Source organism: Mirounga angustirostris, unplaced genomic scaffold (genome assembly GCF_029215605.1).
Source record: "Mirounga angustirostris isolate CCGP_5_RB_7025 unplaced genomic scaffold, mMirAng1.0.hap1 SCAF_12, whole genome shotgun sequence".
In the NCBI taxonomy this organism is placed as follows: domain Eukaryota; kingdom Metazoa; phylum Chordata; class Mammalia; order Carnivora; family Phocidae; genus Mirounga; species Mirounga angustirostris.
Window position 1 is genome coordinate 65,474,303 of NW_026991720.1, and position 25,019 is coordinate 65,499,321.

Sequence of the window (25,019 nt, forward strand, 5' to 3'; positions counted from 1 at the left end):
AAGAACCTGGTTGGTTTTATTGAAGAGGTCACACTTGTCGTTTGGTCATATGACATAAATGTGTAAAATTACTGTCCCAAGGGTTGCAATACACTGGGTCATATTTAAAATGTTCACTTAAGAAAAAGAGAAGTGGTTCCTTTAAGAATTCAGGTAAACCTAGACACCACAAGGCCCAGGGAGGAAGGAAGTCCTAACCTGTTCACTGGCCCCTGACTGAAGCAGGCAGAAGGCAACAGTGAATCACCACTTAGCATCCTGAGGAAGAAGAAAGGGCTTGAATAAAAAAGGGCCCAGATCAAAGTTTAGGGTTGCAAACTCAGGTCTGGCCATCCTTTGTTACATTTATAAAACTTTTAGTCGGGCTACAATATACAGACAGAGTGGGAAAGAAAGTGTGTCATGGGATAGCCTGGGATGAACGTGCCCCAAAGTAAGGCAGGGGCTGAAAGTGGCAGGGAGCAGAGCCTTCATATGCAGAAACAGAGGAAAACTCTGAGACCTCTCCCTGCCACTGGGGCAGTACATCTCACATTTCAGTGGGTGTAAGAATTACCAGGAGTGCAAATTCCTGAGTCTCACAAGACATTCAGACTTGTGAACTCTGGTGAAGCACCTCAGAATCAAAACTTTTAGCAGGCATTCCACGAGATTCTCCTGCAGCTGGTTCCCGAACAACACTTTGAGAAACACCAAAGCAGACTTAGATAACATCACATGGCAGACAGATTGCCATCTGCCTAATTTTTGGAATGACTGCCCCCCCTCCCTCCTTCACTCCTTCCCTCCCACATTGTTTAAATAGCTAGAGTCTGTATCTCTGTGCGAAGGTTGGGGCTCAAGAAGATAAGTTCTCCAAAGAACTGAAAACAGGATCTTGAAGAAATATCTGTACGTCCATGTTTAGAATGACAGCATTCACACACAAGAGCCAAAAGGTGGAAGCAATCCAAGTGTCCATCAACAGATGAACGGACCAACAAAATGTGACACATGCCAACAATGGAACATTACTGAGCCTTAAAAGGAAGGAAATTCTGATGCATGCTACAATATGAATGAACCTTGAAGACATTATGCTAAGTGAAGTAAGTCAGTCCTAAAAAGACGAATACTTTTTGAGTCCATTTATATGAGGTGCCTAGAATAGCCAAATTCATAGAGACAGAAAGTAGAATGGTGGCTGCCAGGGCAGGAGGCAGTGGGGAATGGAAAGATGTTCAACAGGTACTAGAGTTTGAGTTTTGCAAGGCAGAGCTTATGCATCTTTTACCACAATTAAATAGAAAACATTTTTTTAAAGATTTATTTATTTTAGACAGTGAGAGAAAGAGCATGAGCCGGGGGAAGGGGCAGGGAGAGAAAGAGCGAGAATCTCAAGCAGACTCCCTGCTGAGTAAGGAGACCGATGTGGGGCTCGATCGCACAACCCTGAGATCATGACCTGAGCTGAAATCAAGAGTCGGACGCTCAACTGACTGAGCCACCCAGGCTCCCCAGATATAAACCATTTTTAAAATAAGATGGGTTATATATAGCCTTTCCTTTTGTAAGAGCTTTTATGTAGTGATAAGCTCAGTATTTCAAGATGAGCGAATTTAAACAACTTGCAAGTATTTTGTAATTTTCTAACTAGTGAAAAATATGTTCTTCAAATAACACTTTAAAATAAAATTTGCAATGATTTAAAGCAAAAAAAAAAATAAGATGGGTTATCCTCTATTTAGAACAATAAAATGGTGGAAGCTACTGGCTGATACTGTATTTTACAATTTATTTTAGTTTCATTATAAGTGTTTTCGTATACATTAGTCTTTATTTCATATTCTTGTTCTTCTAATACATACATATATTTAAAGAAAAAAGGAAAAATCAAGTGAAGGAAATTGTGTGTTTTCTGTCTCTCTGCCCCAAAATTGGTTATGGTTCAATAAAGAGCCTGGCTGTAAGAAATAGTCTGACCAGCCGCCCATTACAATGCATTGCACTAAAAAAAATAAATAAATAAATAAGAACCAATGTCAGGGGAGCACACTTTGGCCACTCTGTATGAGTACAATAATGTCATTTCTGTTGATGTGTATCTGCAAGCTTATTTGTACTTACATTACCAGGTAACAATATGGTGTTAGTGATAGGAAGTATCAATATACTAATAAATCTCAAATGCTGGTTATAAAAAATTGAAATTTTTGAATAACTTGAATCAAGAAATCTAAAATCTAAAGTACTGGATAAACAGATGAAACACAATGATAGAGTATGCAACTTCACAGTTAATATGCATTTCCTTTAATGATGTAAAGCAAAATACCTCAACTTCCTTTAGGGAAGAGACATTTTGCAATCACCTTAAACTCCGATTCACTAGGATGAGGAGGGGAGGTTGCAGACAATGAAATCCAGGTGTTTAGAGGAAGGTATTCAATATCAACAAATCACTTCTAAGGTGCCCACTGCTGACTTGTAATTCCCCAAAGAAATCCCACCTACAGGAGTAATGGAGTTAATGGAAGGGAAAAAAAAAAGTATCAGGGTAGGAGGCAGAGGACAAATCAGACTTTAAGAGCCTGCTACTGGTAGATCCTAATCTAATAACTGGGGTACACTGACCTCAGGAGTTCCAAAATAGGTTGACAGCACAAAACCAGAATGGTGAAAAGGCAAAAGCCCATTAAGAAGGAAGAAGCATCCATGATGGTGAGCAGGTGGCTCAGCTAAACAGTATGAGAATCTGCTTCATTACAGGGTGAAAAGTGATGATGAGAAGAGCAAAAACCATTCTTTGCCTGAAATGTTCCTCAACCCAGACCTCAACCAGCTAATATGTATTCAATCTTCACATCTCAGCTTCAACCTCCCAAACCCATGCCCCTTTCCCTGCTCCCATGTGTTCTTCTTCTCCAAAGCGCTTCACGTAGTTGCAGTCATTTAATTGTAGGCACTCACTTGTTTAATTAGCTGTTGTTCCCACTAGACTGTCAGTTCCACCAAGGCAGTGATATGTTTATTTTATTTGCCACATGTTTGCAGCATTTAGTATGGTGGCTGGTACCAAGTATGTGCATGGTAGGCCCTTAGGTAATGGTGATTTTCTGACTGACGCATTACTGACAACATGGCCTTGTCAAAAGGAGGGTGGCAGATAGTCTGAGCCAAATACATTTCTGATGAAACTATGGGATAAATAAAAGAAGCTGAAGAGGATGCACCATGATTGGTAAAAGGAAATAAGTTTATTCACAGCACTGAGAACTGGGCGAAAGGTAGAGGCTGAACAAAAGGCTTAAGCAGAGATCAGTACGCACAGCCCTAATGTAAAGTTTGGACAGAATTTCAGCAATAAGGAAGGACGAGGTAGACCAGCTGTGAAATAGTTGGAAACACTTCCCAGCAGTTTGTTGAGGGTAGAACAAAAAGGACAAAGAGTCAATAGCGGCTTTGAAACCAGAGAAGAGATTTTACTCGGTTCTATGCAGTTACAGTGAGTCTGAGATAATGGCATGAAATAGAAGTGGTAGCTGGGATTCCAAAGGAATTCTTATAAAATATTTTTATTTATCTTACTGTATTTAATGCTGTATTTTTAAGTTTTTGCCACTGATGTGTATTTATTTTTAAAATACCTTCTTCAAAAAAAGTTCCCTCCAAATAAGTTAAAAAACCCAAAAACATAGTATCCCATTAGAATACATAACAACGTATTTGTGATAAAAAAAAAAAGTCTCAAAATAGTTGTAATGTTCAAAAAAAATCTTATAGTTCTTTCAGTTTGTAAAGAAGAAATCACTCGTTTCAAGACCGGTTAAACAGTAAAACCATAAGCCATTTTAAAGTTACGAAAATTGCATGTGGTTTATGTGCTTTAAACTTATATTTCTAATTTATTACTACCTAATGCCACAGTATTCATACATTTGATATTCTTGAAATCAGAGTTCGTTTATTAAGTCCTCACTATATATTTATATCTTCATGACTCAGTGATTTCAAATAAAATCAATAGTCTTCTAAGGGTGGGTTTAGTGAAATTAGGATTCATCTGGACATGTGCCTAATTGCAATACATTAAAAAAAAAAGGTCCAATCTCAAACCACTTCTTTTTTTTTTTTTTTTAAGGCTTAAAGGACTAGGACAGAAAGACAAACATATTAACCCAACAAGCTCTGTTATTCAAAGTCCCGGAGTAGTTGCTTCATTCCAATCAACCTGTCTCAATCAAATTCCTTCTCTTCTCCCATTCACCTACCTTACCCACCTCCAGACTTTAATAAAGCAAACCTCCCTCCTGTGGCTATCAGATTCTCTCTCTTCACAATACTAGGAGGCACATCAACCCTTGCCGGAGAAGGGTCCTGGAAACCAGAGCACGTGGCAATTCCAATCGAAGAGGAAGAGGGAAAAGTAGCTCTCCCACCAAGGCTTCCTGAGGAGGAAAATACTGTATGCTTACTTCTCTGTACAGTGCCAATTGGTCTGTAGACCACGCATCTACTTATGCATGACAGGGCAAAAGACATCGGAAAGAAAAGCATAAAGAATATGGTTTCTTGTTAAGCCTGATTCCAAGATAATAGCAAACAGTGGACTTGGTAAGAAGTTTCTCAGACAGGGAGGCCGTATACAGAAGTAGTAGGATAAAGAGCTGGAGAACGGGTTGGTTTAGGCCCTGAGTTCTCAAAACAGTAAATGGACGCATATTCAAACATGAGTAGACAACAGAAATATTCTATGGTCTGAATGTGTTCCCTCAAAATTCATATGTTGAAATCCTAACCCTCAAAGATGATGGTATTAGGAGGTGGGGACTTCGGGAGGTGCTTAGGTCACGATGGTAGAGCCTTCAGGAATGGGATTAGTGCCTTATACAAGAGACCCCTCCCTAGCCCCTTTCACCATGTGAGCACATGGGGGCCAGACACCTGCTCTGAACCAGGAAGAGGGCCCTCACCAGAAAGCGACCATGCTGGTGCCTCGATCTTGAACTCTCTAGCCTACAGTATTGTGACAAATTTCTGTTGTTTATAAACTACCCAGTCTCTGGTATTTTGTTATAGCAGCCCAAAGGGTTGTGCTACAACACATTCCAAAGTTAAAATAAATAATTTGGGGCATATCCATCATTTCTGACTATCCAAATATCTGTTTCCCTATCAGATTGATGAGCTAGTGCTGTTATTTCCTAGTATTTATGGGTAGAACTTTTTTTTTTTTTTTAAGTCAGTCAGCCTGCCTACCTATCCATCTACCTATCCATCTGTCCATCTATCCATGTCTTTCTTCCTCCTCCTCTCCCCTCCTGAAGAATTGAGTCCCAACAAGTAGGCAGTGGCAGGATTTCAGAAGCCAGCTGAGGAGAGAAGAATGTGGGGGAGGCGATGGCAGCAATGGCCTAATTCAAGCTACTGGAATACAAGCAGGGTGAAAATGGGCCTGGCTCATCTCATTATGCCAGAGAATGCTCCAAGAATGAGGAGGACGGTTTGAAGGGGCTCCCTGGGGGCACCTGGGTGGCTTAGTCAGTTAAGCATCTACCTTTGGCTCAGGTCATGATCCCAGGGTCCTGGGACCGAGCCCCGCATTGGGGTCCTTGCTCCGCGGGGAGCCTGCTTCTCTCTCTGCCTGCCATTCCCCTTGCTTGTGCGCTCTCTCTCTCGCTCTCAATCTCTCTGTCAAATAAGTAAATAAAATCTTTGAAAAAACATAAATAAAATTGAAAGGGCTCCCTCTGGCAAAGTCTGGGGCATTTTAAACATCAAAATAAATAATGATAACAGATTATAATCCATCAAAACCATCCATAAATGATTAAATAATTTTTAAAATCCATGCACCCATGCTGATATAAATAAAAGAATGAATAAATAAAAAAAAAAAAAAGAAGGAAGCTTTTCCTTGCAGTGGAATGCCAACTGAGGAATGCAGAAGGAATGAGAGAATTAGAAAATCACCATTTGGCAACTATCAGAGTAATAATTAATTCAACCAAGAAGCATAGATAGATGCTAAAACTAGTGGGTTGGAGATGGATACGAAACAGGGTATCACATAGTCTGAAACCACCATCCCCCACATAGTGATCATAAAGAGAGAATGAGTAATTTTACAGTAGAGAAATCTGGTAGACATGATTTTAAGTAAGTGATCACGGTTAACAATCTCCAGTAATGTGACAAATAGGAACTGTGCACTCTCGTATAAGGATGCAATGAGAAGAACGTGTAGCTTCTGTGATATTCCTAACAAACATACATCACCTAAATCTAATTTCAGGAACGTATATCAGACAAACCCAAAGTGAGGGATATTTGACAAAAATAACTGGTCTGTAACCTTCAAAAGTATCTAGATATTGAAAAGTCAAGGAAAGACTAAGGTACTATTCCAAACTGAAGGAGACTAAACAGACAGGACAAGATGCGATTCTGAACAGGATCCTTTCGCTATGAAATACATCATTTGAACAAAATATAAGGAGGGGTCTTTGGCTCCGATGGTTAATTTCTTGATTTTGATGACTGATGTAGGAGATATCCCTGCTTTTAGCAACTACATGCTAAAGTATTTGGAAGTGACGACACATCATATTGCTAATTTACTCTCAAATGATAAGACCAAAAACTCTGTTTTGCAACTTTTCTGTAAGTTCAAAATTATTTCAAAAGAAACAGAAAATAAATGAGGAGAATAATTAGGATGGTTAGAATACACAGATAGGATATAAAGATAGGCAAGAGACAGAGATATAGGTCGAGGTAGAGATAGGGATCTCAGTGGCTCCATTAACTCACCAGCCGAAACAGAAGTAATCCTTTACCTTTTTACCTTTTTCCATTTTCACTCATAAATGACTACACAGACAAGTGGTATACACAGTCACCCAGGGATATTTCATACACAAGAAAAACTCTAACATAGTTCAGACCATTGAGCAACCTCTTTCTAAGGAGGAGAGGCAGAAACTAACTGAAAAATAGAATCAGATGGTATGATAATGTGTAACCAGGCTGGTCTTGTTTATTTTCTTATATGGCACTCTTCTTTAAAAGATTTTAAGCATTTTTTTTTCTACCTTCCATGGAAATTGTGACAACATCGTGAAAGAGGATAATGTCTTTACAACAACTTTCTGAAGAAGGAATACTTTTTGCTTATTTAGCAGGTGAAGAAAATTATGAAAAAGAGAGGTAAAGTTCCCAGCATTATGAAATGCCTAAGTGGTAGAACCAGTATTCAAACTAACCTCTGTCTGGGTTTAAGACCCATGTTCTTCCTAACATAATTATAAGAGGAAACCGTTTACTCTGAATTCTCTCCATGAACAATATCCACCTTCAGAATGGCATACCATCATAGGCAAACTGGATCCATTTATCGTCTTAAATCTCTTCTTTATGTGAATGTATTGGATTAGAGTAGACAGAGCACAGCATCTACTTCTGGTTTCACTTCGCTTAACCGGAAGTACATTTGACCGTGTACTTTTATGACATTGTGCAAAACAAACCAAATGCCACATGGAACAAGGTGCCTGTTGAAGCAGTTTTGTTGTTGGTTTTTAACTACGTGGTTGGTGTAATTATTTCTGGCTCTTACGTTTCATTTCCATTTTCTCTTGAGGACCTGGAACCAGTTTTACATCTCTCTAATGAAAGTACATCACTTTACCTCTACAGTTTCCAACAGTTCATTTCTTAAACTAAACCTCCTGGTAGCTAAGCCACAGAGGTGGCCTTTGAGCTAATCTTGACTGCTGCCCTCCATCCCTGCCTGTGAGCCCATTTTATAAATGAGATGGGGAACACGGCGTCCTTGTTGCCCATACTCTCCTCCCAACCGCCAAGCTTAACAAACACCCACAGAAACACACCCTACAGCATCTGCCTTTTTAAAAATACAATTTCTATTCTACAAAAGACAGGATTCTCAAGTTCTCATACTCCAATTCTACCGCCATTATAGAGATTGTGAATTCTTTTTATTTTGACAAAGGAAATATGTATTTTAGTAACCCCAGCTGTGGCTTACCGACCACTTAGAGCATGTTACAACTATCTGTAGTTGATCTGACCTAGTTTCACTTTACAAATGAGATAAGACAGTACAGCCATCCTGTCTCTTATGAGGATTAAATGAGATCCTAGATGGTATTTTCCTAAAAATCAGCAAAACTACCATCTCAAATGAGGATCTCATTTCTAGATCAGACTTGGCCAGGCATATGGGTGTCCACACAAGAGATTATGTACCAGACATTCTGCTATTGTTGCTGATGTAGGCAGAGAAGGTCAATAATGTGGATTAACTAGGATTAAAGTATTATTTTCTGATTACATTTGTGGTTCAAGTTTCTGTGTTCTTTTTTTCTAAAGATTTTATTTATTCATTTGAGGCACAGAGATACAGAGAGAGAGAATCAGTAGGCGGGGAGGCAGAGGGAGAGGGAGAAGCAGGCCTCCCGTGGAGCAGGGAGCCCGATGTGGGGCTCGATGTGGGGCTCGATCCCAGGACCCTAGAATCATGACCTGAGCCGAAGGCAGATGCCCAACCATCTGAGCCACCCAAGCGCCCCAAGTTTCTGCGTTCTTAAAACTATTTTTAAGATTAAGCGAAAAAAAAAAAAAAAAAAAACCCAAAAACCAAAATACCAAAAAACCCTACAATTTAAAATGAGGAAAAAAGTAATAAGACAACAAACTTACAAGTTAAAAAAATTAGAAATGTTTAAACTAGGAAAAAATTATTTTTATTATATATGCAATAACATGTATATACATGACCTAGACATATTTTCTTACCTCTGAGAAAGTGATACAAAAGGCGAATGACACAAATATGTTTATCTCACATGTACGTATGTGTAAAGCATACAGGCAAATATAAGGAGACAGAATCATGAGAAATATCCAGAAGAACAGAAAAGTATAGGATAATACGGGAGAAAAATTAGAGAAACTGAAAGATTTTCATTTTTTCCCTTACTTACTCTGAAGTTTTTTTTCTGATAGTATTAAAAAAATTTCTTCCCAAACTACTATATTCCTAAAAAGAAACAGAGAAGCAAAATAGAGAACAGATAAGAAAAGGGAAGTTTAAAAAATGTGAGAGGGTGCCTAGTGGCTCAGTTGGTTAAGCATCTGACTCTTGATTTCAGCTCAGGTCATGATCTCAGGGTGGTGAGATGCAGCCCCGTGTTGGGCTCTGTGCTCAGCAGGGAATCTGCTTGAGAGTCTCTCCTTCTGCTTATGCCCCTCCCCCCACTCGTACTCTCTCTCTAATAAATAAGTTTTTTTTAAATAAGAGAATGGAAAAAAGTAAATTTAGAGTAACACAAACAGTAAATGATGTGGTTTTCATTATAGGAGTAATTTACCTAATGTAATGATAGATATGTTCACATTTAAAAATTTCATTAATTTTATGTTTAACTGTGTGACTTCTTATTCAAAATATAAGACTAGAGAGAATGGTTTGGATTTGGCAGAGAGAGTACCTCAATGCATGAAAAAAATGAGGTTTTTCAAATGATCAGAATTCTACAATTTATTTTTAACAGTTTTTGAGGTTACTTTTTTTCTCTTTATCCTGATATCAATTTCTCCCTCTCTGAATTTAGAAACTAAATGGTCACAAACCCCAAAGCATAAATGGTACCAAACCCAAACAAAAAACTGTTAGCATTAATAAGAGCTCAGTCAGGAGGATAAATACAAAATAAATATAAAAAACTCCATAGCTTTCAAATAGTTATAAAATATACTGAATTATCCAATTCCCAATAGCCACAAAACATAAAATATGTGGAAATAAAATTTTTTTGAAACCAGGTCCTAGGTGAATAAACCTATAAAACTTTACCGAGGAGCATTTAATGAAAATACTTGAATAAATGGAGAATCATCCTTGAGTAGGATTATATACATATGTCCATCCTTGCCATGTAAATTTAGAGAAAACCAGTAAGGTAATTTGAATGACATCCTCATTTTTTTCCCCTGAAGTTGGCAATGTATTTTAAAGCTATACTAGTAAAAAATTAAAACACAAGAACAATCAGGTAATTTTTAAAAAAGAATTAGGGAGAAAACTTGTGCCCTATATACTACTACATTTTCAAAAATCTAAATTAAAATGAGACAGTAACGAACTGGAAAGATCAGTGACACATAAAATTCAGAAATGGATTCTAGGATATTAAAGACCTTTTAGTACATTCAGTTCACATCAATGACATTTTACGGAATACCTACGTGTCAGGTAATGTGTTGACAGAAAAGTAAACTGGTGTAATTTTTCCAGAAAGCAATCTGGCAAATTCTGTTAAGAACTTCTGAAGAGTTTATATTCTCTTAGTCAGTAAATGCACTTCTAGAATATATCCTAAGGGGTGGTCAGACATTAGTTTAAGTATTTATACAAAGATGTTCATTATAGGGTTATTTATCATAGTAAAAACCTGGCAAGAATAGGAGAATAAATTAATTATGGTATATCTGTACAATGGAATAATACATACCTATTAACATTATGTTTGAAAACATTAGGTGTTCACACAACAGAATATTATATAACACAGAATAATCAACTACACCTGCATATAATGTGGGTGAATCTCACAATCACTTTTAGTGAAAGAGTAAGACACAAAAAGTACACAATGTAGGATTGCATGTACATGCATTTCATACACATAAAACAATCTATGCTTTAAGAAGTCAGGATACCTTTGGGGAATCGGGTAAAATGACAGAAAGCGGCGGTGGGTTGGGGGGAGATTCTAGGATTCTGTAATTTCTATTTCTTGATCTAGATGGTAATGACATACAAAAAATCATTGAAATTACAATTTGTATGCTTCTGTATGTATGCTATTCATCAAAATATTCAAAATTAATGACATGAAAAAATGTCCACAATATTAAAGTAGGAAGAAAATCACGCTACAGAACTGTGCATGAAATATAGTCTCAGTTTTATGAATTAAAGAAGAGCACAGAAAAATTGCTAGAAGGAAATCGGCAGTTAGGGGTATAAGCCAGGGGTTGGGGGGATTAGAGGAGCTGGTGGAAAACAGGGAAAGACCCCAATGGTATTGTTTGTTAGGAAAGTTTGGTTTGGAGAAGAGATGGTGGTAGCCAGAGGTTGTGTGGAGTAAAGGGGGAACCTGTTTAAATTCTGATGGAAGGGGCGCCTGGGTGGCTCAGTCAGTTAAGTGTCTGCCTTCAGCTCAGGTCATGATCTCGGGGTACTGGGATCGAACCCCGCATCGGGCTCCCTGCTCAGTGGAGAGTCTGCTTCTCCCTCTCTCTGCCCTTCCCCCCTCTCATGCTCTCTCTCTCTCTCTCTAATAAATAAAATCTTTAAAAAAAATAAAAATAAAAATAAATAAATAAATTCTGATGGAAAAGAGTCAATAGAGTGGGAAAGGTACAGGAAATATACCAAAGAAGAGCCCATAATGCCTCTTAGCAGACTGGTGAGTATGTACAAAAGCAGCAAACTCAAAAAAAGGGGTAGAAAGGGTTTGACTACTATATGCACACAAAACAGTTCCTTTTTCACAGAGCTTTGCAAATTAACATGTCAAGAAGCTTGTCAATTTTCCACTCCAGGTATATCTACTTGTATTCTTCATGAAGCCTTTAGATGATCACATTATCTGGATCAGGAAATTGTTATAAGAGTTTAGCCAGATGATAGTCTATCTCTCACTTCAAAATACTTCAAGTCAAAATAAAGACCAGGTCAAGCATAATGTCAGTAGGTCGGGCAGCAAGTAGCATTTCTACCACATGTTAGCTGTGTGACTTGAGGCAAAGTATTTAACCTCTCTGTGTCTGAGTGGCCTCATCTGAAAAAATGATAAAGACAATAATAGGTTGATAAGAGGCTTAAATGAGATCATCCACATAAAATGCCTGACATGGGGCACAGATGAAACCCTCAATAATTAGAAATTGCTATTATCACTTATTATTATTTTTTTTAATCTGGGAGCAGAGTTCCTAAGATGTCTTCAGATCTAGAAATAGCAAAACAAAAACCCAAGAACATAATAGGTAATGAAGCAGACCAACAACTAATTCGAGGTAAATAATTTCAGTGAAGAATATGCTTTCTCTCAACTTTTTATTTTGAAACATGTTAAATGTATAGAAAATTTAATCCTTTGCCCGCAGGGTGGCATCCAGCCCAAGCCCCAAGGCCCTGGGGCCTCAGTAAAGTTTCCCTTTCACGGACTGGGAAAAAAAAATGTGAAAGAATAGTACAATGTACATCCTAGATGTTCCCCTTCACCTATATTAACCAATTGTTAAATGTTACCATATTTACTTTCTCTCTCTCTCTCTCTCCAACAAACCCATATACATAACCAGGGTTGGAGAAGCCAAAACTCCCATTGGTTGGCTCATTATGTAGAAGGGTACACTCCATCTACTTGTCCTGTGTACAAACAGTCAGCCTTTTTCCGAGAATCTGATTTTAACACTTAACAACTAAAGCTGCATTAACTGGGAGAACCAATGCAGGATAACGCACTGATAGCAGATAAGAAGATATTTTGGGCAATGCTCCCTTGCGAAAGACAAAGGGCTTAGAGCTCTAGTCTTAGGTCTCTGAATAAGAATAAAGCAAAGGCTTTCCTAAACAGGCAAGGAAGTCTGACAGAGCTGGATCAGGGTGAGAGTGAGTGAGACATGTCGCTGAATGAAGTCACTGGCAAAGGACTTTGAGAAATATCCCTGTGTGTGCATGGGCATCTTGCCCTCAGCTATACCAAACAGAACAATGACACAGTGGGTTTCCACTCCCTTTTTAGGGATCCAAGTTATCATACACATCAGGTAGTGAAGCAGAAAATCCAAAGGACACTAAACACTTTGTCTCCAATAATTACACATTTGGAAACATATTTGGCAAATATTAGGTTGAACCACGTAAAATTTTTTCTAGATTCAAAAAGTCAGTATGGGCAATTTCATGTATTCACATATATTTATTCAAGTAGGAAATGACATATGTATAAGGATATTCCCTGCAGGGGCACCTGGGTGGCTCAGTCATTAAGCATCTGCCTTCAGCTCAGGTCATGATCCCGGGGTCCTGGGATCAAGCCCTACATCGGGCTCCCTGCTCAGCGGGAAGCCTGCTTCTCCCTCTCCCACTCCCCCTGCTTGTGTTCCTTATCTCACTGTGTCTCTCTCTGTCAAATAAATAAATAAATCTTTAAAAAAAAAAAAAAAGCATATTCCCTGCAGTACTGTTTACAAAAGTGGAAGTCTGGAAATAACTTAGAATATTTGTATTATGTATGTGTGTGTGTGTGTGTATGAATATTATGCAACTGGTCTCTCTCTAAATGTATGTATGGAAGATATATATTTAAATACTTAATGGAATATTATGCAACTGTCAAAAGAAAAAGAATTTAGAGGCTCTCTGTGTACCACCTTGGAAACTGAAGGTACACTGTTAAGTGAAGTATGTAAAATACTCAATACAATAAACTATCTTTTGGATAAAATCAGGGAGGAGAATATAAAATATATTTGCACTTGCTTATATATACATGAAGAAATTCTGGAAGATTACACAAGAAATTAGTAGTTTACTTTTGGGGAAGTGTGAACTGTGTAGTGGAGGACAGATCTGGGAGAAGACTTTTCATTGCCTCCCCCGTTATGTATTTTCATCCATTTGTATGTATTATCTAGTCAGAAAAATTTAAGTAAGAATCTCTTAGAAAAATATTAAGGTATTTGATGTTTAGGTGGGGAACCAGAAATTGGAAAATGACTCTTGATAGGTTTTCTAGCTACAACAATGCAACATTAAGTTGTAATTATCTCAATGAAATTAGTTTCTCGTATTTGTGTGGTAAACATTAGGATAGACTTAACATATAAAAAAATCGATGGTTTCCCATCAGAGAACACAAAAATAGCTAATGGGCTTTTTTTAAAAAAGAAGTTTTTTATTTTGAGATAATCATAGATTTATTAGTTATATATTATACAGTTGCATAAATAGTAGTGAAAATTCCCATGTAGCCTTCACCTCATTTTCCCCCATGGTTACCATCCCTAACCTCTGGCAACCAACCACTAAGCTGTTCTCCATCTCTATAACTTTGTCATTGGAGAATATTACATAAATGGAATCCTACGGCCTGTCATTTTTTCAGATTGGCTTTTAATTATTTTTGCAACCTCAATCCCCATATTTCGTTTTCCCATATGCTTTTTTTTTAAGTCAGGGTTATTGAGGGATAATTTACATGTTGTAATATTCATCCTTTTCAGTGTGTGAGTTCTATGAATTTTTTATAGTTTTATTGTGGTATAATTAATGTATAACAGACTGCACATTTTCAAGTGTCAAATTTGATCAGTTTTGACATATGTATACATTTGTGAAAGCATCATCACAATCAACATAATGAATATATCCATCACTCCCCAAAATTTCCTCGTGCTTCTTTGCAATCCATTCTTCCTACACCACACTCCCATCCCCAAGCAACTACTCTGCTTCCCATCACTAGGTTTTCCAGATTTTTATATAAAGGGAGTCCTACAGCATTTTCTTTCATTTCTCTTCAGTAAAAACCTAGGAGTGGAATGGCTGAGTCATACGGTAGGTCTATGTTTAACTTTTTAAAAACGTGTCACACATCCGAAATGGCTACACCATTTCACATTCCTACCAGCAATACCATGTGCAAGTTCCAATTCCTCCACATCCTCCCAACATTTGGTATGGTCAGTGGTTGTGATGTTAGCCATTGCAGTGGGTGTAGTGGTATCTCACTGTGGTTTTAATTTACATTTCCCTAATAACTAATGATGCTAGGCATCTTTTCATGTGCTTATATACATCCATATATCCTCTCTGATGAAGTATCTATTCACATCTTTTGCCTTTTTTTTTTAAAATGAGTTTTCAAAGTTCTTTGTATTCTGCATACAAGTCTTTTGTCAGATAAGTGTTTTGTAAATATTTTCTCCCAGTCTGAATTTTTCATCTTTTTTTTTTTTCAGAATGTTTATTTTGATGAGGTCCAATTCATCAACTTTTTTTCTTTTATGGATCATGCTTTTTGTGCCATCTCTAAAAAATCTTTGTCCAAGGTCACAAAGATTTTTCCCCTATGTTGTTACCAGTTTGTAGAGTTAAATTTTATATTTAGGTCTGCTACCCAATTTGAATGAATGTTTCTATATTGTGTGAGCTTTGCACAGCATTCTAGGGAACATCTACCTTAGAGGCTAAGGAAAAGAGAAGGCAGTCAGTGAGAACAGGAATGTACTGACACGGAGAAGCCAGAGAGGGAGAAGTCTGTAATTAGGAGCAGGGAGGCCGTAGAAGTCCACCTGGAACTCTGCATGTAGACCCATGGAAGCAAACAGAGTAATGGTCACTGGATTTGACTATGAGATCACTGGTGGCTTCTGAGACACGAGTTTCAATATGAAACATACAGAAAGCAGATTGAAATGGATCAAAAGAAACCATGGATGATGAAGAAAGGAAGTACTCAAATCACTCTTAAAATTTTCATTAGTGAAAATGAAAACAAAACAAAACAAAACAAACCACATATGACACTGAATTCAGAGTCTCTTGACCGTGGAGAAGAACCAGGTAGGGAGAGATGAAAAGAACAAGAAGAAGATATAAGATATGTAGTGAAGCAAAGTTTGAGATGAGGTAGGATGAGAAGGTGGCAAGAACAATTTACCTTTTGTGAGGGCAAGATAGAAAGTGAGAAGGAAATGGATAAAGAGAGACACTTCCAGATGGTGGTGGGGAGAAAGCTCAAGGGTTGCCCTTGCAAAGAAGGGGAGGAGTCTGTGTACCAAGACTAAGAAAGGAGGAGCTGGGCTGGGAGTTGAGGAAGGTGAAAGGGTTTGGACTTGGTGTTGTGCGGGAAGTGGTGGCTGGGGGAGCAAAAAGAGATAAATAATGGGATTCCCAAAGAGCTCTAAGAACACTCAGAAAGAATCAATGTTTGTCAGATTTAATATTTGCTGCATTCTCTTTCCTTGCTGTGAAGAATTCTTCCCCACTCCCAGCCCTCCAAAAAGATACAGAGGGTCAACTGATCCTATAACTACACTACTGGACTTTACTGCCCCACAACTGTCTCTCTCTCCCCCTCTTTCTTTCCTAAGACTCACAACCTGTTTGGTGTGTAGAACAAGTAATACAGTTCCACCAGATACATGAAGAAACAGAACCTGAGAGAATGACTTCCCCCCAAGCTCAGCTAGATGGGACTTGAATCTAAATCTTTTGATTCTAATTCCAGTGATTAGAATTTCCAGTAATTTCTTCATTGCATCACACTGCTATCTTCAATGCTCTTTATTGCCATTCTTACTTGAAAACTTGGCCTCAGGTTTTGTTTTTGTTTTGTTTTTTTTTAAGATTTTATTTATTTGACAGAGACACAGAGAGAGGGAACACAAGCAGGGGGAGTGGGAGAGGGAGAAGCAGGCTTCCCGCTGAGCAGGGAGCACGATGCAGGGCTCGATCCCAGGGTCTGGGACCATGACCTGAGCTGAAGGCAGATGCTTAATGACTGAGCCACCCAGGTGCCCGGCCTCAGACAGTTTCTTAACTGCTATTCTACCTTTCCAATCCACCCCACCCTCTCCTTCGTTCACCTTCCTGAACTCAACTTTGCCGGGGCTCTGCAGATACAGGGGTCTGAAGAAGAGTTTGTTGCACGTGAGGGCTCAGTTTGGAAACAGAAAAACCAACTGTCAAGCTGCAGCCGTGGTTTGCCATTTAGAATAAACTCAGGCTTGATTGTCAGAGTCTTCTTTGGGCTTCTGGTGAGGAAAGATACAAGGAATCGGGAGAGAACAGGCCACCGGAGAGTGGGGAAGTGACGGTTGGGATTCTTCTAGAAAACACCCAGTGTAGAGTCCTCCTCCTATAGCTCCCAGATAAGGGCTTCGAGACTGGAAACAGCTAGGGCTTTGGGGCTGTAACTCCCTGCCCCCTCCCTCCCTTCCTCTAGCTTTTCAGATTCCCCTAACTGAAATAAAGCCAAGAGTCTTCCCTACAAAATCATTAGTATGGGATAAACTCTTAGAGCAACCTGAACCTTTTATTTTGCCTAGGGTGAATATTTAGTTTTTCAACGTGTTAGGCAATCAGTATAAAAACTTATAATCAATAAATGTCTAGTATGAATCTTGGTTATTTCTGAGCACAACAGTAATTTTTTTTTTTAATTCAGCTTCCTCTGACCTTGTAACAGTTATTTTCCTACTGTAGACTATGATGCAAATTAAGGCATTTCTATTCTTATTTCAAAGTCTGCTGCATAAAATAAATGTATGCTTTTCAAAGCCAATTGACAGCCTAATGTTCCACATTTAACTACAACAAATCAACACTTCACTAGATTACTTCATTGTTATTTGACTAATTCATTTAAAAATTTATCAAGAAAAACGTGATTTTCATCTCTCATAGTTTCTCGTCATCAAAAACAGATAATTCTCCTAATGTTCAACTTGTAGCCAAAGTGAATCTAAAAAGCAGCCTCAAAAAACCTCTTCTATACAAAAGAAATCACTAACTTTTATAATGCACTAAAGTCAACATAAGTGTGCAGTTCCTTATTTTAAACATTATTTAGAAAGCAGATCTCATACAAACTAACTCATTTTAAAACTCCTACTTTGTAGTTGGCATTTGTCACAAAAGCAAACAATTCTTCTGCAGTAGTGTATCTTCTATTTCCTAGAGCTAAATGAAACTCTGAAATAGTAAAATCTCGTAGGCCAGAATTATAGTGATATTTCTGCTTTTTAAGCATTAAAGAAAAATGAATAAATTGAAGGTGAAACCCCCCCTTTTTTTAAAAAAAAAAGGCTTTTTCTGTTTTATTTAATCCACTTTCACACAGTTTTTCTTAATTACACTACAGCTGTCTGGTAAGGCACCACTGACCACTTCCATCATGAAAACAAACTGTACCCCACCATCCAAAGTTCTCGATTAAAAAGCAAATGTTTTTGTGAGCCCAGAGAAAAGGGGTGCAGCTGCTCCATTTCACGAGGCAGGCACCTCTACTCCATTCAGCTGTGAAGAATGGCAATGACTGTAAATTGTTCTTCCTGATCGGTTCCACAATAAAAACAAACCACACTACTTTCAATTTTTCAAAGCCAATTTTTTTAAGCCTCCAGTACACTGGAAACAAGAGTTGTGTTCTTCTGATTCATGGCCTTTGATTTCTGCATAAACGTCCCTGTATGCATGTAAAAACAGGTCCCTGCAGGATACTCGCAGAGACTGTATATATTAACTTACCAGATGTACCAGAAGATAGAAACGCCATCAGCCTACCTTTTAAAGCGAGATACTATTTAACAGCTTAAACTGTCTGTGACTAAAGGAGGGCTGTAAAGAGCACACCGTGTGTGCAGAGGCACTAGGTAGTTTGTGAGAGACTGTGGAGCGCTCCCAGAAAAGGCAACAAATGCGCTTGAACTTGCGTTGGAATGCTCTCCGTTAAAATCCACACTGTGGAATTAAGGTCAAGTCACACATCTGCATTTGCAAGTGAAACATTCTGAACTCGATAAAAGCTAAAATTATGGACAGAATTTCATTAAGAAACTTCTAAATGTTCCCAATTGACTCATGGCGCTCAAACGGTACCTAGGACTTAGACTTGAGGTCTCCAGAGGGTATTCCCAATCAAACACACACAATTTTAAGGACGTTGCAGCATGCCTCCTCTATATTTATATCAATATATAATTTACTTATTTATAAACATGGAGCAATGTACTGAGCTCTAAGGAACATTCGAAAACAGACACAAAAATAGATCATTGTTTCTTAAGGGGGAGAAAGAAATATTTTATAAATATAAGTTTTAAGACTTTCTTTGCACACCTCCAGTGGGCCCTCTGGCACCGCTCCTGCGGCACTGCCCACCACCTCCCCCACCTCCCGTGGAGACCCAGAGTGGGCCCTGGCTAATACGAGGCCAATCTAAATTGTTAGTGGCTTTGGATGGATTCTTGGGTTGCTGTCAATTTCTACCCCCAATCCCAAGATTTTTTGTAGAAACATAAGGATATAATCTAGTTTCAAACAGCTTTTCATTCTGACTCATGACTAGAGTGTTGCAATGGAATGTAAATGTGATCGAACATCATGGAGATAAAAACAAGAAAATGTTCAGATTTGAGAACCTCCACTTGGGTGGCAAAACTGTTGGCACGAAGTTACCAATGATTTCTCTCTAACACAAGACAGCCTTCAATATCACCTACATCTACAAATAAGTTGCTATTGAAAATAACACCCTGTGGCTGCCTCAGTGATTGCCACCCCCTAAGCACACTAGTCACCCAACTTTTCCGAGTGTCTCCTGTTGAATGTCACCTTTCCAAACAATCAGATTTACTAATTTGTTCCTTCCAGAAACCCCAGCAATATGTGACTTCAGGCAAAGGAAGTTCTCACGAAGTGCTGATGCTATTTTCAATGGGCACTATCAATAATGGCATGTATTAGATATTGATTGAGTCTACACAATTTTGACATATTTTGCGAGAAGTGGGAAACAATTATCATTGTCTTCACAGAGCTAAAAAGAAAAAAACTAACAAAAATTACATACCTCACACACACATATGCTTCTAGCTATTTATTCTCTTGTTCTCAGTCTCCTTCATAGGTTCCTCTTATTCTACCGCCTCTATTCCCAAGGTTATTTTCTTCTTACTCCATCTCTAAGGGATCTCATCCAACACCGTAACTCAAGATATACCCATATGCCTTTGACTACCAAAGTTGTTTCTAAAGAACAACATTTTTCTTGAGCTATAGACCATACTTCTCATATTTCCAACTGCCTACTCAATTTCTCCAAATGGATGCCCCAAGAGCAGTTCACCTTAGCACTTCCAAAAGGGAATATATTATCTTCTCCATTAAACTTGCTCCTTCTTCTGTACTCACTCCCTCAATTCATGGGAGTCATCAGGGATTTCTCCCTCTCCCTCGAATCTCATATCCATTCAAAGTCTGGTCAATTCTACCTCCTCCATACCTCTCAAACTTGTCTGCTCCTCCCCATGGTCACCATTGTAATTCAACACCCTCCTAACTGAACTTTTCCTCAAATTTCTGCCTTCCTTGACTTCCTCCTCCATCTCACAGCCAAGCAATCTTTCTAAATACTCAGACCACCTTCTTTGTTTAAATAAGGAGAAACACAGGACATCTGAAAAGAAAATTCAAAGAATGGAGTTTCAAGGGTAGGAGAGATTTGAGAATGTTTACGAACTGAAAGGAAAGAGCCTGAAATAAGGAAGAAATAAGAGAGCAGGTGATCAACAGAGGAAGGTCCCAGAGCATGAGGCAAGCTCAAGAGCCCTGGAGGAGGAGTCGGAGCTGAAAATGGTGAACACACACTCCCCTCTGAGGCAGAAAGAAAGACTATAAGGATGGCTGGAGGTGAAGAGAAGTCTGGATGCGCATATCCCAGATATTATCTATTTCCTCAGAAAAATGACAAGGGCAATTAGTCATTCCTTTAAAATGAGGGGGTCATGAGAGCTGAGGTTCCTGAGAAAAGTTGTTCCAGTTTAGAATACTCACTATGGATAATAAAAAATGCAGCTCATAGAAATTGGTTGGAGAAAGATTTTAAAAAGGAGAGGAAAGTCATCCTGAGCGCTGAGCTAAAGGTAGAAATCATAAATCTGTACCAGAGTCAGTCTGTACTGTAAGAGGAATGCTGGTTGCAAAGGTGGTGGGCAGTAGACTGGGGAAGAGTAGGATTATGGTGCTGATGGGTTTTAAGTCCCCAACAGCTCTCGATGCCCACCTTCATCCAGTTAGCTCTGTTTCCCCAAGGCCAGTGGCCATTTCTTTCCTCTTCATCTCCTGGACCCTATGTTCTGACCATCATAAACATGCTGTACCATTGCCAGAACATGCCGTGCTGTCAGAACTCTCTCTTAGGACATGCTGCTTCCTCTATATAAATGTTCTTCCCTCTACCCCTCTCCACCTCCCTCCGTTCTTAAAGGAAACAAAAAGGAACACTGCAAAATAAGTTTCATTGGCCAAGGTCAGCGGGCCACCAAGCCAATTAGCTGGACACAGACTGAGCACTCTACAAGCATTTGATTGGTGAAAGCATCATACAGTCTGTAGGGAATCCTCAAGTCCCCCAGCTTCCCACAGTATGTAATAAACTTTTTTTTTTTTAAAGATTTTATTTATTTATTTGGCAGAGAGAGAGCACAAGCCAGGGGGAGCAGCAGGCAGAGGGAGAGGGAGAAGCAGACTCCCCACTGAGCAGGGAGCCCAATGCAGGACTTGATCTCAGGACCCCAGGATCACAACCTGAGCCAAAGGCAGACCTTAACTGACTGAGCCACCCAGGTGCCCCTGTAATAAACCTGTATATTATTCCTGAGGTCCTAATTTCTGTGACTCAATTTAAAACTTAAAATATGAAAAAAAACTTAAAATATGATAAAGTTCTCTATGTCTTAAAAAACAGACAACGGAGGGCACGCATTTTTTTTTGAGATTTTTGTGTAAGTTAATGCCTCTTAAGTCTCCATAATTGACAGAAGCGGATTTAAGGAGTTTTCACTGAGGTCCCTATCTCTAGAACTACTTCCCTTGCCATGTTACCCTGAAAGACAAAGGAGTATCTGGGACTCATTTTGACTGGTATGCCCAATGTGCACACTACAGACATGCAAAAGCTAAACTTCTGGACAGATGAATGAAAGGGGACATCTGGTTTTGGTGCTTCTGCTCTTCCTTTCTTGTTTCAGAGTTCTAAAATTTCTACTGCGCTGGGCCTTTTAGTACTATCCATTATTGCCCCTCCTTTTAGTCCTCTCTATCCGGTGCCACAGAGATGTACAAGTATTATTTAGCTGCTCATTCATTAATTCAGTAAACACTTACCGACTACCTAATATGTTCTAGACACTGGGGAAATTACAAAGGTGAATAAAAGGGGAAGGAGAAGAACATGCACAAACTATTAAATACAATAAAGTAAGTGCTATAATATAGATATGCATTCATTCAACAAATATCAAACCCCTAATATACATCTGGCACTGGGGTAGGTGCTGAAGATTTAGTAGTGTAAGAAACAAGAAAACAAACTCTTATCCGCAAGGAGTATAATTCGTTAACACAACAGCAAAGAAAATGAAACACACAAACCGAAGGCAGCAAGTCCTCCAGATTAGGAGGAGAGCAGAGCCTCTTCCCTGAAGCCGCCATCAGCTGACCTTGGAGGAGGAGCAGAAGGAACACGGAGCAGGAGAGGAGGGTGGTCCAGGAACCAAACAGCACTGACAAGTTAGGGAACAGGTGTGGAGTCAGAACAGCAGAAATACTTGCTCCAGCAGGAAACCCAAAGGGAGAAAGGTAACCCAAAATACTGCAGGGAGAAAAGAGGAAATCCCTCTCTGAACGAGGTTGGCAAAACCATGCTCCTTCTCTTTATAGGGAAACAAAGACTGCTTTTCTGTTTTCACTGTTCTCCAGAGGTACAGAAAAATAAAATTTCGTATGCAATGAATTTGACTGACTTTTCATTTTAAATGTGATCAATCATACCCTGCCAGGGTAATAGGTATAAAAAACCCAAATATATTAATAAACAAATGAGCCAGCAAATTCAATAAAGAACCAAAACAAATGAACTTCCAGGTTACTATCTGAGGGACTTAGAATTAAAAAAAAAAAAAGCCTTTGTCAGATAGGATAGTTTTGAACATGGAAAAAAGCCCTAATAAAAAAGCCAGTATGTTCACCTTCCGAGTACAATGTGTATGCTACACAAATCAATATTTACATATCTGAGAAAGCAAATTACTAAACACAGAAAAGCGAGAAGGGTAATGAGAAGGCATCTATTTCAGTATGAGAAGCTCCAGAGCACAGAGGCTGACACAGGGGATCTCATCTGGGCCTTCTTGCTAGCTTTGTAACCTTGGGCAAGTTACTTAGTCTGAGCTTCTTCATATGTAATACAGAAGTATAATAATAGTATCTACCTCAAAGCATTATTTTGAGGATTAAACTAGTAAATTTATGTAAAGCTCTTAAAACAGTACTTGGCACCTAAGTGAAACTGTTATTACGGAGGGGGGGCAGTAATTGTTATTATGATCTGGAGCTGAGTACCTTACTGCAGAATTCATATTAGCCACTGACGATCTCCTGGAAAATTGTTTATCCTCTTATGAAACTCTGGGAAAATGCTCCTTTATTGATGAAATAATTCTAGCTACTAATACCCTAGAGCTGAAACCTAAAATAAACGTGCTTAACAATGCAAACTGTTTAATCCTACTTTTGGATGGCAGCTTAATTTCTGGGAATGTTCACTATTCACAATAAATAGTAACAGTCATCTCTGAAGCAACACAGTCATGCCATCACTTTAAGGTGAAAGGACTTGAAAAGACAGGACTTGAAATCGTTGCCTAGATTTCATTAGACCAGAGGTTCTGTGAATGCAGAAGAGGCAAGAATGCTTATAGAATCCACCAAAATATAAATTGCACCAGACTAAGTTTCCACGAGGGCAGGGACTTTTGTTGTATTCATCAATTCACCAACATCTAGACCTGTGCAGAACATGGCAAGATCACAGTATGTTTTAATAAATGAACAATATGGTTTAAAATGAACTGGCCAAATCTGAAATGATCAATTACACATCTGCAGGAAATGACATATATATAAATGATAAAAAAGGGAGTATTAGGTAAGTTTTCAAACAATCAAACCTTTGAGCTTTAAATGAGTGCTGAGTTTATCCTTAACACTAACCAGCTCACAATGTAAGAAGGGAAAAAAAATTAAGCACTTCGGAGTTCTTCTAGATTGCCTAAAGAGGGCTGTATGTTTTAAACCGAAGTAGCACCTGCACCATTTAGAAGAATAAATTCAACAAGGAATGGTTATGAATCTATAAATTATAAGGCTTTGGGGGTTCTTTTATTTTGTGAGTAACAGCAAGTGTTTTCTGGACTTGCAGCTGGTGCGCTACTTCGCAACCGCATGAGGACTTAGTTTATTCACAACAAAGTCTGAAACCTGAGGCGGTATCAGTTTATTAATCAGATGCACTTTAATGCTGAACAGTAAAAGTTTTACTTCCTAATATAAATTGTTGGCCTGCAGATAGAAGTAACAAATAGGTCACTGGGTTTGCCTGCGATAAGCAATAACTTGTAGTAAAAAAGGTTTTTAAAAATTGGTTGAGTTTAACTACATATGTACCCTAGGAGAAAAAAAAAAAACAGACAAGTAAATTTTGCTGCTTATTGGCAAGGTTGCTGTATTATCATCTGAGGCTGTGGCATAATCACGGTTTTATTAAAATGAGAAAATTGCTCCATTTAGGTTCTAACTGCCATCTTCGGATGGTAACATAAAAGTCTATGCCAAACAAGTGACCAGAAGGGTAATTCTGATTGAAATTATTATTTCTTTTTTTTTTTTTAAGATTTTATTTATTTATTTGAGAGAGAGAGAGAGAATGAGAGAGAGCACATGAGAGGGGGGAGGGTCAGAGGGAGAAGCAGACTCCCTGCCGAGCAGAGAGCCCGATGCGGGACTCGATCCCGGGACTCCAGGATCATGACCTGAGCCGAAGGCAGTCGCTTAACCAACTGAGCCACCCAGGCGCCCGAAACTATTATTTCATTATTAAAATAATCTGTGACTGAGAACGGTTCTACCACATTTATATATTACATATGTATATTATACACACTATATAACTTACACATATACATATATACACACACCATACTTTCCTGGCTACACATTCAATAAGTATTCAGAAAAATATCCTGAAGATACTAAATAGGGGGATGATAGTTATTTCTAAAATCTTGGGTAGGACGTTTGATTTCTAAAACTTCAGATAGGTATGTGTCCTTATTAAATGAGTCTGTAAGAACCCCAGCTCTCTCTCCAACTA

General features: G+C 38.6%; 1 protein-coding gene and 1 long non-coding RNA gene across 3 annotated transcripts in view; one reads left to right on the forward strand and one right to left on the reverse strand.

The window, feature by feature from the left end:
- The window catches only part of LOC129045483 (uncharacterized), a 219,715-nt gene that overhangs the window by 168,688 nt on the left and 26,008 nt on the right, over window positions 1–25,019 (forward strand). The window lies entirely within an intron of this gene.
- Window positions 1–25,019, reverse strand: part of UMAD1 (UBAP1-MVB12-associated (UMA) domain containing 1) — a 214,513-nt gene that overhangs the window by 76,926 nt on the left and 112,568 nt on the right. The gene's annotated exons all lie outside the window — the stretch shown is intronic.